The sequence below is a fragment of the Leopardus geoffroyi genome, chromosome X (assembly GCF_018350155.1).
Source record: "Leopardus geoffroyi isolate Oge1 chromosome X, O.geoffroyi_Oge1_pat1.0, whole genome shotgun sequence".
Classification (NCBI taxonomy): domain Eukaryota; kingdom Metazoa; phylum Chordata; class Mammalia; order Carnivora; family Felidae; genus Leopardus; species Leopardus geoffroyi.
In genome coordinates this window covers 83,267,278-83,292,823 of record NC_059343.1, presented here as the reverse complement: position 1 = coordinate 83,292,823, position 25,546 = coordinate 83,267,278, and the positions used below count along the sequence as shown (strand labels likewise).

Sequence of the window (25,546 nt, the reverse complement as noted above, 5' to 3'; positions counted from 1 at the left end):
TTGGGGGGGAATTATTCCCTCAACTTCTATTTTCTTTGAAAGATTAGATAAAATTGGTATAATTACTTCCTTAAATATTTGGTAGAATTCACCAGTAAACCTGACCCTGGTTCTTTATCTTTTGGAAGGTTGTTAAGCATTGATTCAACTTCTTTGATAGTTATAGGATTATGCAGATTATCTATTTATCCTTGTGTTATTTTTGGTAGATTATGTCTTTTAATGAATTGTTGCAATTCTTCTATGTTATCAATGTTTTGGACAAAGTTGTTCATACTATTCCTTCATTATCCTTTTAATGTCCATAGAAACATTTGTGGTAATAATTTATCTTTCTCTCTTTTTTCTTAAGCTGCCTAGTGACTTATAAATGTTATTAATCTTTAAAGAACCAACTTTTGGTTTTATTGAGTTTCTCTCTTGATTTCCTGTTTTCATATCAATGATTTATGGTCTAATTTTTATTATCATTTTCTTCTGCTTACTTTAGCTTTAGTTTGCTCTTATTTCTTTAGTTGCCTAAGTGGAAGCTTCAATTATTGATTTTAAGATCCTTTTTATTTTTTAATATATTCAATGCTATGAATTTCTCTCTAGGCATTGTTTGCTGCATCCTACAATTTTGATAAAATATATTTTCATAATTTTTTTCAAAATATTTTAGTTTCCCTTGAGAGGTCTTTGACCCATGTGTTATTCAGAAGTGTGTTGATTAATATCCAAGTATTTGGGAGGAGTTAAGATGGCAGAGAAGTAGGGGGACTGGAATTTCTCTCTTCCCTCAAACACAGCTATATAGAGGTCAGATCACTTGGAACACCCAGGAAATCAATCTGCAGAGTGGTAGAAGGGTCTCCACAGGTGGAGAGGACAGCTTGGTGGGATTGAGATGCATGTATGTGAATTGGGGGAGATAAAACAGCGTAGGCATGGAGGGGAGGTAACCCCTTCTGTGGAGAGACAAAAGGGAGAGAAAGACAATGGGGCTGTGAAATTGCAGTACTGAGTTAACACAAGAGGAAAACCTCTCCAGACCACGGACTGAGGAATGAGAAATACAGAAAGTGCCAGGTTCTATTTTGCAAACAGCTTTAGGAACTTAAGCTCAGAGGTTTCAAAAGTGTGTGACTTTCTCTGGACCAGAGCGTACCGTGTGTGCACACCATTGGGTGAAAGAACCGACCTTGGGGCGCTGTAGTGATCTCAAGGGCACACTGGGAGAGAATAGTTGCCTTCCTTGAGTAATGTGGGAAGAGGATTAATTGCGTCCCCAAGGAAAAAAGACCCTGCAGGTGCCAGCCAAAGGCCTTAATTGGTAGGGCTGAGTGGCGCTACATCAGAAAAGGGTCCGCATGTCGCAGGGCACTTTAAGACAGTGTTGTTTTTTTTTTTAATTTTTTAATGTTTATTTATATTTGAGACAGAGAGAGAGTGTGAGCAGAGGAGGGACAGAGAGAGAGGGAGACACAGAATCCGAAGCAGGCTCCAGGCTCTGAACTTTCAGTACAGAGCCTGATGTGGGGCTTGAACCCACAAACTGCAAGATTATGACCTGAGCCGAAGTTGGATGCTTAATTGACTGAGCCACCCAGGTGCCCCAAGACGTTGGGTTTTAATCTGAGCCGAGTGCCAAGAAGGCGCAGGAGAAGGCCTTGGCCCTGGACCAAGGCAAGCCAACTGCCTGTGCTATTCTGTGAGGGCTGCCTGAACATCGTGGTTTGAGATACCCAGTCCGGGGAAGGAGAGATTGGGGTGTCACCGTTTTTCTCTCCAACACCAATACAGTGGGGCTTCAGGGAGCAGCACAGTGACCCCCAGTGGAGGCGGGACCCACTTATACCAAACCCTGCCCCTCCATGCCTGGCAACTGCTTATTTACTGCAGGAAGACTGACCCAACACAGCTTGCCTTGCCTCCAAACCAGCACAGCCACAGGTCCCAGACACCAACAGGCAACTATTTTTTTGTTTTTATCTGTCTGTTTTTTCCTCTTTTCTTTACTTTTTCTTTCTACCCCCTTCTTTTTTTTTTTTTTTTTTTTTTTTCCTTTTGGAATCAGGCTCATAGTTTCTGATTCGTTTCTCTGGATGTAGCCTTATAGTTCTTTTAGCTCTCTGTTTTGTCTTCTTTTCTCCCCTTTCATTTTTCTCTTTGCATGGGATCACACTTCCCCCCAACCTTGTTTCATTTTTTTTTCCAGGATTACTTCAACAAACAAATCAAAGCACACCTGGGTGAAGGTCCAAACACTCCACCACTACAAAAAAGGAGAAGCTTTGCATAAGACTGACCAGTGGGATAGAATAGTCAAAATGCAACAACAGAGTGCATGCAACACACTCCAGAAACACTTCCTTAAGTGCCAGACCTTGGACAGTGTATGACCCCTTTTTCATACAGTAGTACTTGCAGGTGCAGGACACATAACAAGATATTAAAACATGTAAAAGACAGAAACCTAGCCAAAATGATGAAATGGAAGAGCTCTCCTCAAAAATAAAAATTCAGGAAGAAATGACAGCAAGACAATTGTTCAAAACAGATATAAAAAATATATCTGAATAAGAATTTAGAAAAACAGTCATAATACTAATACCTGGGCTTGAAAAAAACATAGAGGACAGCAGAGAATCTATTGCTGCAGAGATCAAAGGCCTAAGAAATAGTCATGATGAATTAAGGAGCTGAAAAAAGGGAAAGGGAATTACTAGATTACAAGGGGAGAATTTGAGAATTAAGTTATTCAATGAAATGAAAAAAATATCCATATCATAGGAGTTCAGAAGAAGAAGAGCAAGAGAAAGGGGCAGAAGGTTCATTTGAACAAATTATAGCTGAGAATTGCTCTAATCTGGGAAAGGACTCAGGCATCCAAGTCCAAGAGGCACAGAGAACTCCCTTCAAAATCAACAAACACAGGTCAACACCATGCATATCATAGTGAAACTGTCAAAATAAAAGATAAAGATAATTTCGAAAGCAGCTAGGGACAAATGGTCCTTGACCTACAAGGGTATGCATATATGGGTAGTGGCAGACTTGTCCACTGAAATTTTACAGGCCAGAAGGGAGTGGCAGGAAATATTCAATGTGCTGAATAGGAAAAATATGCAGCCAAGAATCCTTTTTCCAGCAAGGCTGTCATTCAGAATAGAAGGAAAGATAAAGGCTTTCCCAGACAAACAAAAACTTAAAAAGTTCATGAAATTAAACCAGTCCTGCAGGAGATCCTAAGGGGGACTCTGTGAGTGGAAAGCAGCAAAGACTACAAAGGACTAGAGGCATCACCAGAAACAGGAAACCTACAAATAACACAATGGCGCTAAATCCATACCTTTCCATAATCACTCTGAATGTAAATGGACTAAATGCTCCAATCAAAAGACATAGGGTGTAGAAATGGACAAAAAACTAAGATCCATCTATATGCTGACTAAAAGAGACTTGTTTTAGACCTGAGGACACTAGCAAATTGAAAGAGAGGGGATGGAGAACCATCTATCATGCTAGTGGACACCAAAGGAAAGCTGTAGTAGTCATACTTATGTCAGAAAAACTAGATTTTAAAACAAATACTGTAACAAGAGATGAAGAATGCATTATATCATAATTAAGGACTCTATCAATCAAGAAGAGCTAACAATTGTAAATGTTTATGCACCCATCATGAAGAACCCAAATATATAAATCAATTAATGACAAATATAAACATAATGTGTAGATAATAATACTGTAATTTTAGGGGACTTTATTACTCCATCTACAACAGTGGACAGATCATCTGGGCAGAAAATCAATAAAGAAACAACAGCTCTAAATGACACATTGGACCAGATAGACTAACAGATATATTCAGAACTTTTCATCTTAAGCAGAAGAATATGCATTCTTCTCAAGTGCACATGGAACATTCTCCAAAATAAATCACATACTGGGTAACAGCCCTCAACAAGTATAAAAAAGATTGAGATTATACCATGCATATTTTCAGATCACAGCACTATGAAACTTGAAATAAACCACAAGAAAAAATTTTCAAAGCCCCCAAATACATGGAGGTTAAAGAATACTCTACCAAAGAACGAATGGGTCAACCAGAAAATTAAAGAAGAAATTAAAAAAATATATGGAAGCAAATGAAAATGAAAACACAACAGTCCAAACCATTTGGGGTGCAGCAAAGACAGTCCTAAAAGGAAAATACATTGCAATTCAGGCATATATAAAGAAGCAATAAAGGTCCCAAATGCACAACCCAACCTTACACCTAAAGGACCTAGAAAGGCAGCAGCAAAGAAATCCCAAAGCGAGAAGAAGAATAGAAATAGTAACGATTGGAGCAGAAATAAACAATATAGAATAAAAAAAAAGAGTAGAATAGATCAAGAGTCTAAGAGCTGGTTTTTTGAAAGAATAAACAAAATTGATAAACGCCTATCCAAAAGAAAAGAAAGAGAGGACGCAGATAGCTAAAATAACAAATGAAAGAGGCGAGATCACAACCAACACCACAGAAATACAAACAATCATTAGACAATACTATGAAAAATTATATGACAACAAACTGGACAATCTGGAAGAAATAGACAAATCCCTAGAAATGCACACATTACCAAAACTCAAAGAGGAAGAAATAAAAAATTTGAACAGGTGTATAACCAGTGAAGAAATTGAATCAGTTATCAAAAATCTCCCAAAAAATAAGAGTCCTGAGCCAGATGGATTCACAGGGGAATTCTACCTGAACTTTAAAGCAGAATAAATACCTATTCTTCTCAAACTGCTCCAAAAAGTAGAAACAGAAGGGGAGCTCTTAGACTCATTCTATGAAGCCAGCATTACCTTGATTGCAAAACCAAAGACTCTAATAAAAAGGAGAATTACATTTGCAAATATCTTCTCCCATTCTGTAGGTTGCCCAAATGTCCATCGATGGATTACTAGATAAAAAAAAAAATGTGGTATACATATACAATGGAGTATTACTTGGCAATCAAAAAGAATGAAATCTTGCCATTTGCAACTACATGGATGGAGCTGGAGGGTATTATGCTAAGTGAAGTTAGTCAGTCAGAGAAAGACAAAAATCATATGACTTCACTCATATGAGGACTTTAAGAGACAAAAGAGATGAACATAATGGAAGGGAAACAAAAATAATATAGAAAGAGGGAGGAGGACAAAGTGTAAGAGACTCATAAACATGGAGAACAAACTGAGGGTTACTGGAGGGGTTGTGGGAGGGGGGGATGGGCTACATGGGTAAGAGGCATTAAGGAATCTACTCCTGAAATCATTGTTTCACTATATGCTAACTAATTTGGATGTAAATTTTTAAAAATAAACAATAAAATTATTTTTTTTTTAAAAAAGGAGAATTACAGTCCAAAATCCCTGAGGAACATGGATGCAAAAATTCTCAACATGATACAAACAAATTGAATTCAACAGTACATTAAAAGAATTATTCACCATGGTCAAGTGGGATTCATTCATGGGCTGCAGAGCTGGTTCAGTATTCATAAATCAATGAACGTGATACATCACATTAATAGAAGGTAGGATAAGAACCACATGATCCTGTTAATAGATGCAGGAAAAGCATTTGACAAAATACAATATCCTGTCTTAAAAAAATTTTTTTAGGGGCACCTGAGTGGCTCAGTTGGTTAAGTGTCCAACTTGGGCTCAGGTCATGATTTCCCTGTCTGTGAGTCCCAGCCCCACATCAGGCTCTGTGCTGACAGCTCAGAGCCTGGAGCTTGCTTCAGATTCTGTGTCTCCCTCTCTCTCTGCCCCTCCCCTGCTCATGCTCTGTCTCTCTCTGTCTCAAAAATAAATAAAAACTTTAAAAAAAAAGAAATTGCATCAAAAGAAAGATGGATTATCAACTGATGAATGGATAAAGAAATTGTGGCTTATATACACAATGGAATACTACTTGGCAATGAGAAGGAATGAAATATGGCCTTTTATAGCAACGTGGATGGAACTGGGGAGTGTTATGCTAAGTGAAATAAGTTATACAGAGAAAGACAGATACCATATGTTTTCACTCTTATGTGGATCCTGAGAAACTTAACAGAAGACCTTGGGGGAGGGGAAGGAAAAATAAAAGTTATAGAGGAAGGGAGCCAAACCATAAGAGACTCTTAAAAACTGAGAATAAACTGAGGGTTTATGAGGGGAGGGAGGGAGGGGAAAGTAGGTGATGGACATTGAAGAGAGCACCTGTTGGAATGAGCACTGGGTGTTGTATGGAAACCAACTTGACAATAAGTTTCATAATAAAAAAAAGAAAGATGGATTAGAAATGGACTTCCTGATGAGGGTGTGAGAGGAAAATATTAAATTATTATTTTGAGAGCATCTAATATTCAACTTTGGACACAATATAGGAAAAGCAGAAAACCATTTAAAGATGCTTTATGTGTCTTGCTTCTTAGAGCTGTGAGGCATGTAGCCCTTTGAATTTCTTTCTCACTCCAGAATTCCATGAAGCTAGGACTGTGGACCCAAGGATGACTTTAGATATTTTTTTTTTCTTAAATAAGACCTGGGATATACACTTTCTTTAGTTTTAATCTGCTGTTACTATACATGAGCCCTATTGAAAGGTGTGGGGGAAATGGGAAGCGTTCTATGGTTCTATTATTAGGTTTAAGTGTTTTAGTGAGCCTGGTTGTGATCTTTATAAGTGCTTCTCAGATTTTGTTTTTCCATTTTAGGTGAGACAGGAAGTTTACAGTGGGCAAGATTTGTGTATTTTCCTCTTGTCTGTGACCTCACAAGCATTTTTTACCTTTTTTCCTCCCAAGGTAAGACAGGAATGTTAGATGGGGCTGGAATTGAAAAAATGCCGTTCCCCAGGTGAAGTAATGCTCTTCTAGACTTTTACCATTCATAGTAGGTAGTTATGGAGAATGCTGTGAGTACATTTCAGAATGGTTACTCTTCCTTTCCTTCTGCTGTATCTGTGAGGGAGTACTTCTTGGCTCTTCACCATGAGAATTGAATGGTTTCTCTGAAGGTGAAATCAACAAAAGCCTAACTAACACTATGACACACAGAATATCTCACCCTTCTGCTGGTCCACACTCAGCTTTTAGTAATTTATCAAAATTACCATTTTAAGCATTCCTACCAGTTTATGGCTTCTGTGGATTCTACTTCAGGGGAGCAAATCTCAACTGTGATTTTGAATTTGTCTGTTTTTCCAGATATTGTGGTGGTGATGGTTTAACCTATGAACTTGGTGTTTTGATGAGTCCCAGAAAATCCATGTAGTTTTAGTTTGTTCAGCTTTACTTGTTATAAGTTTGGGAGTGATGACTTCCAAGCTCTTTATATATTGCAACTGAAACAAAAATTCCAGATACAGTATTTTTAAATTTATGCTATTTGAAGATAAAGTGAATGTTATATTTTCTTAAGTATCCACAGGTTTTCAAGGTCTGTACCAAATATTCTAGAATTCACTCAGGTGACCATGCTTAGTGAAAGAGAGCAAAAACTATAACTGGACTGAAACAAATAAAAGTATATAAGTGAAATGTGCCATTTAGCAACAGAAATTTGCCACAGGGATGTTTATCACAATTGTTGGGGCACCTGGGTGGATCAGTTACTTAAGTGCTCAGGTCATGATTTCACAGTTTGTGATTTTGAGCACCACATCAGGTTCACTGCCATCAGCACAGAACCCACTTCAGATCCTATTTCCCCCTTTCTCTCCGTCTCTCTCCTCTCATTCACTCTCTCTCACTCTCTCAAAATAAAGAAAAACTTTTTTTAAAAAAAGAACTGTTTATAATAGGTAAATAGATATAACCTAAACACATGGGTATAAGAAATTTCTTAATTATGACAAGCTCAGAAGATAGAATGCTATGCCAACAATAAATGGAAGTGTCTGTTTCATAAACATCTTGTCAGCATTGGCTGTTATCCCACTTTTATTTTTGTCAATATTCCAGGTAAAAACTGGAATCCTATTATTTTGATTTGGATTTCTACAATTGTGCATGAACATATCAGTCAGATCATCCTACATTATGTAGCAGTAACAAATAACTCCCAAATCTCAGTAACTTAAAACAACAAAAATAGATTTCTTTTTATTTTATTTTATTTTTTATTTTTTAAAATTTACATCCAAATTAGTTACCATATAGTGCAACAATGATTTCAGGAGTAGATTCCTTAGTGCCCCTTACCCAAAAAATAGATTTCTTGTTCACACTACATATCCAACACATGTTGGTTGGGAGCTCTGCTAGGCTTAGAAAGACCAAAGTGTGAGGTTCCCCTTTCTCCACATCCTTGCCAACACCTGGAAAACAGTATGGAGTTTCCTCAAAAAGTTAACAATAGAACTATCCTAAGACCCAGCAACTAAACTACTAGGTATTTACCCAAAGAATACAAAAATACTAATTCGAAGGAATAAATGCACCCTAATGTTTACAGCAGCATTATCTACAATAGCCAAATTATGGAAAGAGCCCAGATGTCCATCAACTGATGAATGGATAAAGATGTGATATATATATATATATATATATATATATATATATATATATATATATTATATATATAATTACTTAGCTATATATTATATATAGCTATATATCTATTATATAATTATATAATATAATATATATATTATATATTATATAATATATATATAATATATATATTATATATTATATATATTATATAATATATATATAATATATATATTATATATATATAGCTATATATCTATTATATATAGATGTGATATATATATATATATATTATATATATAATTACTTAGCTATAAAGAAGAATGAAATCTTGCCATTTGAAAGGACATGGATGGAGCTAGTATTATACTAAGTATATACTAAGTATATATTATACTAAGTATATACTAAGCAAAATAAGTCAGTCAGAGAAAGACAAATACCACATGATTTCACTCATATGTGGAATTTAAGAAACAAAGCAGGGGCACCTGGGTGGCTCCATTGGTTGAGTCCCTGACTCTTTGATTTTGGCTCAGGTCATGATCCCAGGGTCGTGAGATTGAGCCCCATGTCAGGCTCAGCACTGAGTGTGGAGTCTGCTTAAGACTCTCTCTCTCTGCCCCTCTCTCCCGCTCATAGCCTTTCTCTCTAAAAATAATAATAAAAAGAACAAAGGCAAATGATCATAGGGGGGAAAAAGAGAGAGGCAAATGAAGAAATAGACCCATAACTGTAGAGAACAAACTGATGGTTACCAGAGGGGAGGTGGCTGGGTGGATGGGTTAAATAGGTGATGAGGGTAAAGGAGTACACTTCTGATGAGCACCGGGTGTTGTATGGAAGTGTTGAATCACCATATTATGCACCTGAAACTATTATTATTATATGTTAACTAACTCTATTTAAATAAAAAACTTTAAAAAGTAAACTGATGAAATAGTCACTATATATAACATTACTTATTACCATGGAATAGGCAGACAGATCATGAGAAATCATACAGTGGCTATTAAAAGTTTCCCCCCCAGAATTGACAAAAATCTTTCTGTTCCACTTTATTGGTTAAAGCAAGGTATGTGGCCATAGCTGTATTTAAAAGGAGTGGGAAGTGCAAGCCTGTGTTTGGAAAATTAAACAGCAGGAAATCTTGGTGAACAACACTGATAACTAAAAAGGGTCTCAAATCTTGCCATTGAGTACTTCAAGTTCAGTTCATTTCCTATGAACTGAACTACTTACTATTTGCTTACTTACTTATCCATTGGGTTTTTCACTCCATTGGTTTGTAACATTTCTTTGCAAATTCTGAAAACTAGTCTATAAATTGCATCTATCTTCTAACTAGTGTTTCCATTATATGCTGTATTTTCACTTGTTTATAGTATTTTGCAACAGCTTTATTGAGATACAATTCTTATGCCACACAATTCACCAGTTTAAGGTGTAAACTCAAAAACTTTTAATATATTAAGAGTAGTGAATTCATCATCAAAATCAACTTTGTAACATTTTCATTACCCCAAGAATATATCCTTCAGCTCTTAGCTGTCAGACTCCATTGCCCCTACTCCCAAACCAGAGTCCACAACTAGTCTACTTTCTGTTCTGGATGGTTCATATAAATGGAATCATATAATAGTTATTTGCTGCTGGCTTCTCTCACTTATCATGTTGTAACATGATCAGTACTTCATTGTTTTGCTGCTAAAAATTATTCCACTGTAGGAATATGCCACATTTTATTTAATTTTAATTGATGGGCATTTTGGTTGTTTCCACTTATTGTCTACTATGACCAATGCTGCTACAAACATCTGTGCACAGTTTGCATGGATATATGCATCCATTTCCATTTCTTTTGGATGTATATCTAAGAGTAGAATTGCTGGAACATATGGTCACCATTTGAAGAAATATCAGACTGCTTACCAAAACAACTGCACCATTTTACATTTCCGCTAGTAATGTATGAGGATTCCAATATCTCTATATCCTTGCCAGTACTTACTATTATGTCTTCACATCCTAGTGGATGTGAAGCAGCATCTACTTATGTTTTTTTTTATTTGCTTTTTCCTGGTGGCTGATGATGTTGAGCCTCTTTTAATGCAATATCCTCCTTGGAGAAATATCTGCATCCTTTGACCATTTTATCATTAGGTTAATTATCTTTTTATTTTTTAGTTGTCCTTATATTATTATGTTGGGACATTTTTTTATGTATTCTAGATTCAAGCCCCTTACCAAATATATGATTTGCAAAATGTTTATTCATTCTGTGGGTTCACTTTTCACTTACTTGATCGTATCTTTTGAAGCACAAAATGTTTTAATTTTGATTATGTCCAGTTTGCCTATTCTTTCTTTTGTTGTGTTTGTGATATTATATGTGAGAAACTATTGCCTAACCCAAGGTAACATATAATTATACTTATTTTTTCCTCTAAGAGTTTTATAGTTTTGGGTCTTATATTGAAGTGTTTGATCAATTTCAAGTTTTTATATATTGTGTGACATAGGGATACAAATTAATTCTTTTTCATGTGTCTAACCAGTTTTCCCAACACCATTTGTTGAAAAGACAATTCTTACCCCCACTGTATGGTCCTCTCACCATTGTCAAAACTCAGTAAATGTGAAGACTTTTTTCTGAAGTTTCAATTCTATTTGATGTGTGTGTGTGTGTGTGTGTGTGTGTGTGTGTGTCACAGACAGTCTTGATTGCTGTAGCTTTGTAGTAAGTACCAAAATCCAATAGTGTGAGTCTTCCAACTTTGTTCTATTTAAGGTTTGTTTTGGAAATTCTGGATCCCTTGAATTTTCATATAAACTTTGAAGCAACTTGTGAGTTCCTGGGGAAAAAAAAAGGAGGCTGTAATTTGGTAAGGATTTCATTGACTCTGTAGATCAATTTGGCTAGTATTTTTTAACGTTTATTTATTTTGAAAGAAAGAATGAGTGCATGTGAGTGGGGGGAGGGGCAGAGAGAGAGAGAGAGAGAGAGAGAGAGAGATTGAGAGAGAGAGAATCCCAAGCAGGGATGCTCCATATGGAGCCTGATGCAGGGCTCAATCCCATGAACCATGAGATCATGACCTGAGTCAAAATCAAGAGTTGGATGCTCAATGAACTGAGCTACCCAGGCATCCCTGGTTAGTACTGTTACCTTAAAAATTTTGAGTTTTCCCATCCATGAACATAGGGTATCTTTCCATGTGTTTAGGTCTTTTTAAATTCCTTTCAATATTTTGTATTTTCAGTGTATAAATTTTACACTTATTTTTGGCTTAAAAATTTTTTTCTGATGCTATTATATAGTTGTTTTTAAAATTTTTTGTTGATTTGCTCATTACTACTGTATAGAAATACAAATGATTTTTGCATATTTGTATTTTATCATGAAAATTTGCTGAACTTACTAGTTTTAATAGTTTTTTTAGTAGATTTCTTAGAATTTTCTATATATAAGATTAATTCACCAGCAAATGTTAATGGTATTATGAATCATGTTTGATATTGATTTATTTTTTAAACATTATTTTTTAATGTTTATTTTGAGAGAGAGACAGAGAGAGAGAGAGACAGAGGGAGAGAGAGAGAGAGAGAGAGAGAGAGAGAGAGAAAGAGAGAGAGAGACAGAGAGAGAAAGAATCCCAAACCAACTCTGCAGTGCAGAGCCTGATGTGGGGCTCGATCCCACAAACCATGAGATCATTATCTGAGCTGAAATCAAGAGTCAGATGCTTAACCAACTGAGCCACTAGGCACCCCTGAATCATGTTAACATTATCATTCAGCTTTATCAAACTTTTTTTCAAATGTACCCACTGATTTCTATCTAACCTGCAATGCAATTTTCTCTCACCAAGAATATAGTTTAAGAAAAGTCTCTAATATATTCTCCTAGTACTTTTATATTTCAAAATTTGCATTTAAATCTTTGAAGCAATTACAGTTTATTTTGGGGGAATACATTTTGTTATTTTTTCCCAAATAGGTCACACTTGACCAAATGCCATTAACTTATTATGGTAAAATATACACACATAATATTTATCACGTTAACCATTATTAGGTGTATATTTCAGTTGCATTAAATACATTCACAATGGTTTATAACCATCACTACTATTTATACCAAAGCATTCTCATCATTCACAACAAAAAAACCATGCCCAATAAACAATAACTCCCCTTTTCCTCCTCCCCTAAGCCCCTACTACTACTACTAACTACTATTTTACTTTATGTCTCCATAAATTTGCCCATTCTAGGTACCTCACACAAGTGGAAATATGTATTTGCACTTTTGTGCCTGCCTTACCAATAAGCATAATTTCTTAACGTCAATCTATGGTGTAGTATATATCAGAATTTCATTCCTTCTTGTGGCTAATTAAAATTCTCGTTGAATGTATTTATCAAATATTGTGTACCCATTCATCTGCCAATGAACACTTAGGTTGTTTACACCTTTTAGCTATTGTGAATAATAGTGCAAAAACACTGATATAGACATATCTATTTAAGTAAGTCCTTCCAATTACTTTGGGTATATAGCTAGGTGTGAAATTGCTGGGTCATATGGTAGTTCTATCTGTAACCATGTAAGAAGCTGCCAATCTGTTTTCCACACTGACCACACTATTTTACATTCCCACCAGCAATGTACAAGGGTTCTAGTTTCTCCACATCCTTGCTAACACTTGCTATGTTCCATGTTCATTTATTGGAAGAACAAACACTGTTAAAATGTCTGTAGTACCCAAAGCAATCAACATGTTTAATGCAATCTCTATCAAAATATCACCAGTATTTTCCTTTCTTTAAAACGTTATAATTTTCCTAGTAGGTATAAAATGGTTTTTCATTGTGGTTTTGATTTGCATTTTACTAATGCTTGAAAATGTTAAACATCTTTTCATGTGCTTATTAACCATTTGTATACCTTCTTGGGAGAAATGTCTACTTAAGTCCTTTACCCATTCTTAATTGGGTTATTTAATTTCTTGTTATTTAGTTTTAGGCATTCTTTACATGTTCTTGATATTAATCACTTTTCAAATATATCAATTCCAAATATTTTCTCCCATTCATGTTATCTGTTCACTTCTTTGATAGTATATTCTGATGTACAAAGGTTGTTAATTTTGATGAAGTCCAATTTATCTACTTTTGTTGTTGTTGTCTGTGCAGTTTGATGTCATGTCCATGAAATCATAATCAAATTCAATGCCATGAAGTTTTCCTCAAATGTTTTTTTATGAGAGTTTTATAGTTGTTTTTTTTAAGAGAGTTTTACCTTATAGTTTTATCTCTTTTTTTTTAATGTTTATTTATCTTTGAGACAGAGAGAGACAGAGCATAAATGGGGGAGGGTCAGAGAGAGGGAGACACAGAATCTGAAACAGGCTCCAGGCTCTGAGCTGTCAGCACAGAGCCCGACGTGGGGCTCGAACTCACGGACCGCGAGATCATGACCTGAGCTGAAGTCAGTCGCTTAACCCACTGAGCCACCCAGGCGCCCCTAGTTTTATCTCTTAAATTAGGTCATGAATTCATCTTGAGTTATTTTTTGTATATGGTGTAAGATAAGGGTCCAACTTCTGTCTTTTGCATATGGATATTCAGTTTCCCTGCATCATTTATTGAAGACTGTCTTTTCTCCATTGACAGGTCTGGCACCCTTGTTGAAAACCAACTGACTACTGATTTTTTGTTTACTTCTGGGGTCTCTCTACTTTATTCCACTGGCCTATGTATTCTTATGCAAGTACAATACTGTTTTAATTGCTGTAGCTTTGTATTAAGTTTTGAAGTTGAGAAGTGTGAATCCTCCAACTTAACTTTTTTTCTTTTTCAAGACTTTTATGATTATTAAGAACCCATTCCAATTCTGTATAAATTTAAGGATCAGGTTTTCCATTTCTGTGAAGAAGGCTGAATTTTTGTTGCATTGAATTTGTAGATCATTTTGGATACTGTTGACATCTTAACAATGCTAAGTCTTTGTAACCATGGACATACAGTGTCTTTCCATTTATTTAAGCCTTCTAAAATTTCTTTCAGAAATATTTTATAGCTTTCAGCATACAAATCTTTCACCTCTCTGGTTAGATATACTGTAAAATATTTAATTATTTTAGATGCTATTGTAAATGTAATTGCTTTCTTATTTCCTTTTGGGTAGTTTATTCCTGTTGTATAGAAACACAAATGAATTTTTAGTGTTGTCCTTGTGCCCTGCAACTTTGCTAAATTGGATTATTAGCTCTAATGGCTGTCTTTTGGATTATTTGTGTCTATATGTATTAGAAAAATCATACCAGCAGTAAATACAGATAATACTACTTTTTTCTTTCCAATTAGTATGTTTTTTTTTTATTTTTATTTTTTCTTATAGAATAGCTCTGGATAGAACTTCTATTACAATGGCGAATAGCAGCAATAAAATTTGGCAGTCTTATCTTGTTCTTGATCTTAGAGGAAACCTAAGTCTTTCACCACCAAGTACCATGTTAGCTGTGGAATTTTCACAATTACCTGTTATCATGATGAGGAATTTTCTATTTCTAAGTTTCTAAGTTTTTATTATTAAAGGGTACTGGATTTTGTCAAATGATTTTTCTTTGTCAACTGAGATAATAATGTTTTCTTCTATTATTTCTATGAATGTAATGTATTACATTGATTGATTTTCTTATGTTGAAACATCCTTAAATTCCCAGGACAAATCCCATATAGTTATGCTGAAAAATCTGTTTAATATGCTGTTGGATTTTATTTGCTTTTGTGTTGAGGATATTTGTGTTATATTTATAAAATGTATTAGTTTTTATTTTTTCTTGTAATATCTTTATCTGAATTTGATATCAGGGTAGTGCTGGCCTCACAGAAAGAGTTTTAGAAAGCACTTCTCCAATTTCTTGGAAGAATTTGAGAATTCTTGGTGTTAATATTTCATCGAATACTTAATAGAATTCACTGGTGAAAGTATTTGCTCCAGGACTTTCTTTTTGGGAGACTTTTGATTACTGATTCAATCTTTGTTTTAGGTCTTTTGAGAATTTTTTATTATGGTAAAAATACATAACATAAAATTTAGCATCTTAACTATTTTTAAGTGTACAGTTCAGTAGGGTTAAATATATTCACATTATTGTGAAGAGATCTCCAGAAAATTTTCATCTTGCAAATCTGAAACTCTATACTGATTAAATAATTCCCCTCTCCCCCTCTCCCCAGCCCATGGAAACCACCATTCTACTTTCTGTAGCTATGACTTGACTACTTTAGATACATTATGTGGGCAGAATCATACGTATTTATTTTTAATGTAACTGGCTAATTTTACTTAGCATAATGTCATCAATGTTACTTTTATGTTGAAGCATATGACAGGATTTCTCTCCTATTTAATGTTGAATAATATTCCATTGTATGCACACACACATTTTGTTTATCCATTCATCCTTCAGTAGACATTTTAATTGCTGCTACCTCTTGGTTATTGTGACTAGTGCTGCCATGAACATGAGCATGCAGATAGCTCTTCAAAACTTTGCTGTCAATTATTTCAGATATATACCCAGCAGTAAGATTGTTAGATAATATGGTCATTCTATTTTAAAATTTTTGAGGACCCTCCCTACTGTTTTCCACAATGGTTTCACTATTTCAATACCACTAACAGATCTTAAGTGCTCCAAATTTTCCATATCCTTGCCAAAACTTGTTGTTATCTGATTTTTATTTTATAATAGCCATCCTAATAGGTGTAAGGTAGTATCACATTGTGGTTTTGATTTACATTTTTCTGATGATTAGTAATGTGGACCATCTTTGCATGTGCTTGTTGGTCATTTGTCTATCTTCTTTGGCGAAAAGTATATTCAAGTTCATTGCCCATTTTTAAATCAAGTTGTTTGACTTTTTGTTATTGACTTACAGTTCTTTATAAATTCTAAACATTTATCTGGGAATGCAAGCTGGTGCAGCCACTCTGGAAAGCAGTATGGAATTCCTCAAAAAACTAAAAATAGAACTACCCTATGACCCAGCAATTGCACTACTAGGCATTTATCCAAGGGATACAGGTGTGCTGTTTTGAAGGGACACATGAACCCCCATGTTTATAGCAGCACTATCAACAACAACCAAAGTATAGAAAGAGCCCAAATGTCCATCGATGGATGAATGGATAAAGAAGGTGTGGTATATATATATATATATATACTATGGAGTATACTCAGCAATCAAAAATAATGAAATCTTGCCATTTGCAACTACATGGATGGAACTGGAGGGTATTATGCTAAGTGAAGTTAGTCAGAGAAAGACAAAAATCATATGACTTCAATAATATGAGGACCTTCAGAGACAAAACAGATGAACATAAGGGGAGGGAAACAAAAATAATATAAAAACAGGGAGGGGGACAAAACAGAAGAGACTCATAAATACGGAGAATAAACTGAGGGTTACTGGAGGGGTTGTGGGAGGGGGGATGGGCTAAATGGGTAAGGGGCATTAAGGAATCTACTCCTGAAATCATTGTTTCACTACATGCTAACTAATTTGGATGTACATTTTTAAAAATTAAAATTAAAAAGTTATAAATATTTATCCATTATTAGGCACATAATAATTTTCAATTATCTTCTCCCCTTCATAGGGTACCTTTCATTCTGTTGATCATGCTCTTTGATTCACAAAAGTTTTTTAATGTTTGATGTAGTCCCATTTGTCTACTTTATCTTTTGTTCCTTGTACTTTTGGTGTTATATTGAAGAAATAATTGCCAAGTCCAATTTATAAAGATTTTTCCTTCTGTTTTATGTAAGAGTTCTATAATTTGGGTTCTTACATTTAGGTCTTTAATCTATTTTGAGTTATTTTTTGTATATGGTACAAGAGAAGGGCCCCAATTTCTTTTGGATATAGATACCCAGCTTTCCCATCATCATATCTGGTTTTATGTTTGTTTTGTTTTATATTTCTTTTTTGTATTTTCTTCCATTTGTATTGGTCTCTTTTTATTTCTTTTGGTAATCGCTTCCATAATTAAATACTTCCATTTGAAGGTGATGAAATGTGTAAGGAACCCACTTCAAATGTTGGCACAGCTATACTTATGGCCTTTCCCTTTACTTGAACTCAGAAGTAAGACTTTTTGTTCTTGTTTTTTATATTCCAGTCCCAGAAGTAGTTTTCACTGTAGAAATTATCTGCAGGCAGTCTTGTGCTTTCTAGCAATAGTCTACAACCAGGCTCTAGCTTCTCCAAGACACTACACAGGATGGATTTAAATATGTATTAAACTAAGAGGAATTCTTTCAAATGAGTTTAAATGCATTTCATTATTATAAACCTACATGGCTTTCTTTTTTCTTAAAAACAATGCTTCTCTAAGTAAATCAAGGTCAAAATAAATGAAGAGCTCAAGATGCCATCAATCCTATTTGTTTAAATCCCAGTGTTGTGTGGATGAAGAGCAGCAGCCAGTTATGACAACAGGTGATACATCCAAAGCAATAGCCAAATTCCTTAACATTTTTCCATTTCTAAACCATCCTTAAATAAAATCATATTTGTGGTTACACCATCCTCAAAATAGTCCAGCAGAGCAACCATGCCATCTGGATTCGTATTTTCACCAATAAAGAACTGGTAGTTTTTGAAATTGAATCACCAATAAAGAACTGGTAGTTTTGAAATGAGGGTGGGTGATGGGTATTGAGGAGGGCACCTGTTGGGATGAGCACTGGGTGTTGCATGGAAACCAATTTGACAATAAATTTCATATTTTAAAAATTAATTAAAAATTAAAAAAATAAAACTTAAAAAAAAAAAGAAATTAGCAAGGATGTGCTTGATTTGTTCTGCGGCCCTTGTTATAAAAGGTTTTATTCTTTCTGGCCTCTGTTCTTCAAGTTTGCCTTTGTTGATTTCATGTAATCTTCAATTTACTTCTTGTAGGCTTCTTTTGTGAAGCTGTGTTCCTGAAAGTTATGTCTCACTGTGCTTTTGGTACATTTGCATTTGGTGCCGTTATCAGAGGCATTTCCACTGATTAGCAAGTCACCAATGTTACCCTCTGTCCTACTGACCGTCCTCCCCTCCACCTCCAGGCACAGCCCATCTATGATCTCCAGATCTTATAGATGTCAGAGAACATCTCATCATGGCTAATGAGGTTCCAGTAGATGATTACGACTCTGGCTGGAGAAAGATGAGGTTGGCGCTAGCTTTACAGGAACTGGGAGCTCTGAGCTGGTGGTATAGCAGGAGTGGCACTAGTGGGAGGGGGAGCAGGTGGAAAAGCTCCCATCACCATTTGTTTACAAGACAGCCCTTTCCCCATTAAATGGTCTTGGCACCTTTGTTAAATATAATTTAACCATATATACAAAGATATATTGCTAGGATCTTTATTCTATTCCACTGGTCTATTTGTCTGTCTTTATGACAGTACACTCTTTGGATAACTGTAACTTTGTAATATTTTAAAGTCAGGCCTCCAAACTGGTTCTTTTTCAAAATTGTTTTGGCTATCTGAGGTCCATTAAGATTCTATATGAATTTTGGGATGTTTTCTTCATTTCTGAAAAAGGTATGTTGGGACTGTGATAGGGATTGTGTTGAATCAGTAGAGAGAGCACTTTGGGTAGTATGGTCATCTTAATAATATTAAACCTTCAAATCCATAAACATAGGATGTCTTTCCCTTTATTTGTGTCTTCTAAAACTTTTTTTCAGCAAAAAAACCCCACAAAACTTCTTTCAGCAATATTTTCTTGTTTTCAGTGTACAAGTCTTTCACTTCCATAGTTAGGTTTATTGCTAAGTATTGTATGGCTTTGATGCTATTGTAAATGAAATCGTTTTCTTAATTTCTTTTTTGGATTGTCCACAGTTCATTTACAGGAACACAACTGATATTTAATTTTTGATTTTGCATCCTTCAACTTTCCTGAATTCATTCTTTGGTTCTATCAGTGTGTGTGTGTGTGTACACAAAATCTTTAGCATTTTCTACATATAAAATCAAATAATTTGCAAACAGATAATTTTACTTATTTCTTAAAGTTTTTATTTAAATTCCAGTTAGTTAACATACAGTGTAATATTAGTTTAAGGTGGACAACATAGTGATTCAACACTTCCATACAACACCCAGTGCTCATCATAAGTGTACTCCTTAATCCCCATTACCTATTTAACTCATCTCCCCCCACCTCCCCTCTGGTAACCATCAGTTTGTTCTCTATAGCTAAGATTGTTTCTTGGTTTGCCTCTCTCTCCCCTTTTTTTTCTCTTTGCTCATTTGGCTCACTAGCTCCATCCATGTCCTTACAAATGGCAAGATTTCATTCTTTTTATGGCTGAATAATATTCTAGTGTATACATATATCACATTTTCTTATCCATTCATCAGTTGATGGGCATTTGGGCTCTTTCAATAATTTGGCTATTGTAGAGAATATAATGCTGCTATAAACATAGGGGTGCATGTATCCCTTGGAATTAGTGTTTTTGTTTTTTGGGTAAATACCTCATAATACAATTGCTGGATCTTAGGATAGTTCTATTTTTAACTTTTTGAGGAACCTCTATACTGTCTTCTACACTGGCTGCACTAGTTTGTATTCCCACCAACAGGGCAGGAGGGTTTCCCTTTCTTCACATACTCACCAAAACCTGTTGTTCTTGTGTTGTTGATTTTAGCCATTTTAAAAATATGAGGTGATATCTCATTGTAGTTTTGATTTGTATCCCTGATGATTAGTGATGTTCAGCATCTTTTCATGTGCCTATTGGCCATCTGTATGTAATCTTTGGAAAAATGTCTATTTATGTCTTCTACCCATTTTTTAACTTGGATTATTCATTTTTGGGGTGTTGAGTTTTATACATTGTTTATATATTTTGGATACTAACCCTTTATTAGGTATGTCCTTTCCAAATATATTCTCCCATTCAGTAGGTTGTCTTTTACTTTTGTTGACTGTTTGCTGTGCATAAGCTTTTTGTGTTGAATAAGTCCCAGTAGTTTATTTTTGGTTTTGTTTCCCTTGCATCAGGAGACATATCCAGAAAGAAGTTGCTATGGGAGATGTCAAAGAGGTTACTGCCTGTGTCCTCCTCTAGGATTTTTATGGTTTCAAGTTTCACACTTAGGTCTTTAAACCGTTTTGAATTTATTCTTGTGTATGGAGTGAGAAAGTGGTCCAGTGTTTTTGTTTTCATTCATATTTAAATATTTTCTAATTTTCTTTGTAATTTCTTTTTTGACCGATTTGTTTAATGTTGTTTAATTTCTGCAATTTGTGAATTTTCCAGTTTTCTTTATCTGATTTCTAAATTCATGCCATATTGTTGAAGAAGTTATTTTGTATATGTATCTTTTTAAATCTACAAAGACTTGTTTTATGTCTTAACATGTGGTCTTTCTTGGAGAATGTCCTATGTGTACTTGAGAATAATGTGTATTCTTTTTTGTTGGGTTGAGTGTTCTGTAAACATTGATTAGGTCTAGTTGGTTTATTATGTTTTTCAAGGTTTTTTTTTATTTCCTTACTCATCTTCTGCCTGCTTTATCCACACATTATGGAAAATGATGTATTAAAGTCTTCAACTGTTATTGTACAACTATTTCTCCCTACAATTCTGTCAATGTTTGCTTCATAAAGTGTCTACTAGGTATGTAAATGTTTATACGTGTTATGTCCTCTTTCTGTATTGACACTTTATTAATATAAAATGTCCTTCTCTGTTGTCTATAACCTTTTAAAATCTCAGTCTATTGTTTCTGGTATTGGTATAGCCAACACAGTTTTCTATTGTTTACTATTTATATAGAATTTTTTTTCCATCCTTTACTTTTTAATCTTCTCTTTGGAGCTAAAATGAGTCTCTTGCGTAGAGTGTATAGTTGCATCATGTTTTTTAAATCTCTTCTGCAAATCTATTTATTTTGATTGAAATATTTTATCCATTTACACTTAAAGTAATTATTGATAGGATAGACTTACTTTTGCCGTTGTTATTTATTATAAGCCTTATAGCTTTTGCATCCCTCATTTCCTTCATTATTGCCTTCTTTTCTATTTAATTAATTTTTTAAAAATACTTAATTACCTTCTCATTTTCCTCTGGATATATCGTATAGATATTTTCTTTATGACTATGGGAATTACATTTAATATTGTAAAGTCATAACAATATCTGAATTCATCCCAACTGAACTCTAGTAGTCTACAAAAGTTACTTCCATACACTTCCATTGCCCCTCTTTCTGCTATTGTTATCACAGATCATATCTTTATACATTCTGTACCCAAAAGCATAGCTCAATGATTGCTTTTTTTATACTCTTGTATTTAAGTTCAAGTTGGTTAATATAAAATGTAATATTAGTTTCAGGTGCAGAAGTTAGTAATTCATCATTTGCATACAACACCCAGTGCTCATCACAACTACTGCCCTCCTTAATACTCATCACCCATTTAACCCATTCCCTGGCCCATCTCTTCTCCAGCAACCCTCAGTTTTTTCTCTATAGTATACAGTTTGTTTTCTGGTTTGTCTCTCTCTTCTTTCCCCCTATATTCATCTATTTTGTTTCTTAAATTCCACATATAAGTAAAATCATGCGGTATTTGTCTTTCTCTGACAACACTTATTTCACTTAGTAGCAAAGTAAATTAAAAAAAAAAACAAAACTAAAAGGCAACCTTTGGAATGGGAGAAGATGTTTGCAAATGACATATCTAATGAATGGCCAGTGCCCCAAATATATAAAGAACTTATTAAACTCAACACCCCCCCCAAAAAAAAAAAAAACAAACAAATTTCTGCTCCTTTCTATCTCTCTTCTCATGGAATTCCCACAATTGTCTATGTTGGTCTATTGTTTAGCTTTGTGGTGCCCCACAGGTCTTTCAGGCTGTGTTCACTTTTCATTTTTTCTTCCTATTTATCAGACTCAATAACTTCCATTGACCTTACTTCAAATTAATTGATTCATTTTACTGCTTGCTCAAATCTGCTGAACCTCTCAAGAGTATTTTTCACTTCAGTCATTTTAACTTTCAAGTCCAAAATTCCCTTTTGGTTCCTTTGTATTATTTCCCTTAACTGATATCCTCATTTCATTCATCCATTATTTCTCTTTCTTTGTCTATGTCTTCTGTTAGCTTTAAAGTCTTTGTCTATTATGTGTGACACTTGTGCTTCCTCAGGTATGTTTCCTGTAGATTTATTTTGTTCTGTTGAATGAGTCACATTCTCATGTTTCTTTGTATGCCTTATGATCTTTTGCTGAAAGCCGAACACTTGAATCTTATGATGTGGTAACTCTGGAAATCACAATCTCTTTCCAATATCCAGGATTTTACTGGTTTTTATGTTATTATTGCAGGGTGTCTCTTTGCTGGAAATCAGGCTGAGGTGAAATTTGAGATCTTGGGGCTTTTCTGAGACTATGTCTTTCCTTGGGCATGCACTATGGCTTTCTAAATTATCCTGTACATGCATTTGTTTTTTAATGCCTCCCCCCACCAAAAAAAGCTGCAGGTCCATCTCCTCTACATACTTTGGAACCCACCTTAGCTGGTAGGTGTGAAAAAATTACCAGCCTTGGTGCCTACACCTCAGTCAGCAGAAACTATCAAAAATCAGAACACAAACCCCAATCCTTAGAGGACAATGTCCTTATTGTCCACCCTGGCTCCAGCGAGTCATGCTTCAAATGCATGTTGCTGTCCCATAGCTTCCTGCCATGGGCCTGGAGATTGGAGAATTAGTAGCTGCTACCACACTGAAAGCTGAAATTGACTGATAATATCCATCATTTGTCAGTTAAGCTTTCCCCTGAAAGTAGCAAAAGTTCAAATAGAATCCATGGTTCTAATCTAGTCACTTCAGATAATTTTTACCAGTAAAGCTATTTTCTAAGTGGAGAGATGGTTTCATGGCCCTTTCTACAACACAATCTTTCCTGACACTACTCCCCAAATACTGTTTTTGAACAATCCATCTTTTTCCCACAGAGTTGTCTTGCCATCTTTATTATATATAAACTCTCTGTATCTATTTTGGCCAGTTTCTGACTTCAAGTCTGTTCTATAGTTCTACTTTTAACTCATCACCAAATTATCTAATTATTGTAGTTTCATAATTAACACACACATACACACACACACACACACACACACACACACACATTCAAGTTAGTTAAAACACAGTGTAGTCTTGGTTTCAGGAGTAGAATCCAGAGATTCCTCTATCACACATGACACTGTGTTCTCACCCCAAAAAGTACCCTCCTTAATACTCATCACCCTTTTAATCCATCCCCCACCCACCTCCCCTCTAGCAACGCTCAGTTTGTTCTCTGGTTTGCCTCCCTATTTTATCTTATTTTTTCTTCCCTTCCCCTATGTTAATCTGTTGTGTTTCTCGAATTCCACATGAGTGAAATCATATAATATCTGTCCTTCTCTAACTTATTTTGCTTAGCATAATACCCTCAAGTTCCATCCATGTTGTTGACAAGATATCATTTTTTTTCATTGCCGAATAGTATTCCACTGTGTGTGTGTGTGTGTGTGTGTGTGTGTGTGTCCCACATCTTTATCCATTCATCAGTCAATGAACATTTGGGCTCTTTCCGTAATTTGGCTATTATTATTAACGCTGATACAAACATTGCAGTGAAGGTGCCCCTTCTAATCAGCATTTTTGTGTCCTTTGGATAAATACCTAGTAGTACAATTTCTGGGTCATAGCATAGTTCTATTTTTAATTTTTTTGAGGAACCTCCATACTGTTTACCAGGGTGGCTGCACAAATTTGAATTCCCACCAAAAGTGCAATAGGGCTCCCCTTTCTCCACATCCTCACCATTATGTGTTGTTTCTGGAGTTATTAATTTTAGTCATTCTGACAGGTGTGAGGTGGTATCTCATTGTGGTTTTGATTTGTATTTTGTCTGATGATGAGCGATGTTCAGCATCTTTTTATGTGTCAGCCATCTGATGTCTTTGCAAAAGTGTCTGTTCATGTCTTCTGCCCACTTATTCACTGGGTTGTCTATTTTTTTGGATGTTGAGTTTGGTAAGTCTTCATAGATTTTTGATACTAACTCTTTATCCGAATGTCATTTGCAAATATTGTCTACCATTCCATCAGTTGCCTTTAAGTTTTGTTGATTGTTTCCTTCACTGTGAATAATCTTTTTATCTTTATGATGCTCCAATAGTTTATTTTTGCTTTTATTACCTTGCCTTTGGAGACATGTCAAGAAGTTGCTGTGGCCAAGGTCAAAGAGTTTGCTGCCTGTTTTCTCCTGTAGGATTTTGATGGTTTCTTGTCTCATATGTAGGTCTATCATCCATTGTGAGTTTATTTTTGTGTATGGTGTAAGAAACAGTCCAGTTTCATTCTTCTGCATGTTGCTGTCCAGTTTTCCCATCACCATTTGTTGAAGAGAGTTTTTTCCTTTGGATACTCTTTTCTGCTCTAAGATTAGTTGGCTATACATATGTGTGTCCATATCTGGGCTCTGTATTCTATTCCATTTATCTATGTGTCTGTGTTTTTGTGCCCGTTCCATAGTGTCTTGATGATTACAGCTTTGTAATACAGATTAGAGTCTGGGATTGTGATGCCTCCAACTTCGGTTTTCTTTTTCAACATTACTTTGGCTATTTGGGATTTTACATGGTTCCATACAAATTTTAGGATTGTTTGTCCTAGCTCTGTGAAGAATATTGGTGTTACTTTGATAGAGATTGCATTGAATGTATAGATTGCTTTGGGTCATATTGATATGTTAATAATATTCTTCCAATCCATGAGCATGAGATGCTTTTCTATTTCTTTGTGTCTTCTTCAACTTCTTTCATAAGCTCTATAGTTTTCAGCATACAGATATTTTACCACTTTGGTTAGGTCTATTCCCAGGTATCTTATGGTTTTTGGTGACATTGCAAATGGGATTGATTCCTTGATATCTCTTTCTGCTGCTTCAT

General features: G+C 35.0%; 1 long non-coding RNA gene across 1 annotated transcript; it reads left to right on the top strand.

Annotated features, from left to right (window-relative positions):
• Positions 1-695: 695 nt before the first annotated feature.
• Positions 696-18,506, top strand: LOC123595466. Its single transcript, XR_006711173.1, has 4 exons — positions 696-707; positions 5,733-5,737; positions 13,102-13,109; positions 18,413-18,506. It is a non-coding gene; the product is annotated as an uncharacterized LOC123595466 (long non-coding RNA).
• The last annotated feature ends 7,040 nt before the right edge of the window (positions 18,507-25,546 follow it).